Consider the following 1179-nt stretch of genomic DNA (forward strand, 5'->3'; position numbering starts at 1 on the left):
GTCAAAAAGCCTGTGTTTTTAGGGTTATTTACGAAGTTCGTGTACTCAGACCAGTAATATTTGGGCTCACAAGTTTTTGCCATGGATATTTTGTGGGTCAGAAGATAAAAAGTTCGGGAACCACTGGTTTAGAGGAAAGAAATAAGAGAAGGGTACAATTTCATTTTCAAATGCTACCCGTGTGACCCTTCGGTAGCTCGGAGATCATGTTAATAAAATCTGTTCTAAACAAATATGTAAACATCTATCATGTGCAAAGGGAGACCAGGCACATATTAATGAGGCAGCTGAAGTGTTTGCCTGGCTCATTGGATCTTGATGTATGATTCATAACAACCTAAAGTGACTTTGAACTTCGATCTCGTCTGACAGCTAAGAAAGCAGTTGTGGCATTTCCGTAGGAAAGACGATGACCCCCGGTAGCCGTAACACGGTTTGGCAGCACGCGCTCCTCAAGGTCGACAGAGCGCCGCAGCAACAGCAGAGGTTATTCCATTGCACTTAGCCACTGACTCCATTGCGTCTCACACGAGCTCCGGGCTGCTTTCAACAAGCCTGTCCTGCTGAATTCCTTTGTAACATTGTTTCTTTCTCTCCCCCAGAACAGCCTGACATTTGTTATTTTCTAATGCYGTTTCCCTTTTTTCACTACCGTGAGTGTCTTGTGTAGATTAGGAAAAAAAGCACATGCTAACAAAACCAAAGGCCATTCAAGTCGAAGATGTGAGGGCAAATTCTCCATTGCTTCYAGCCAGTGTGCTGTCACTTTGACTGGCTATAATACTTAATAATCTGACTTGATGACTTGAGCCTCAACGTGAAAAAAAAAATCATAAGCGCCTGAGCTGTGGCTTTGGCAAAAAAATAATAAAAATAAAAAAAAGCTTTCACGATGATAGTGAGAATAAGCTTTTCCTGACCTTGGGAGAGATTTTATGAGTACAGGGCTGATCGTTTTTGTCATCATAAACTTATTGTGATTGCTGCTTTAGCAAGATATCCTGACTCTGCAGTGTGTAGAACATACAGCCTCCCCTTGCAAATTTCATGCCTTGATCCTGTACATTGAAAAAAAGGATTTTTGGGTGTAGTAATGTTTATTTAATTGTTCTTTTAAATTTTACAAAAAAATATCAAAATCTCTAAACTACTAGAATTTACTAAATAAACAATACACTT

Source organism: Austrofundulus limnaeus, unplaced genomic scaffold, assembly GCF_001266775.1.
Source record: "Austrofundulus limnaeus strain Quisiro unplaced genomic scaffold, Austrofundulus_limnaeus-1.0 Scaffold217, whole genome shotgun sequence".
NCBI classification, from domain to species: Eukaryota; Metazoa; Chordata; class Actinopteri; order Cyprinodontiformes; family Rivulidae; genus Austrofundulus; species Austrofundulus limnaeus.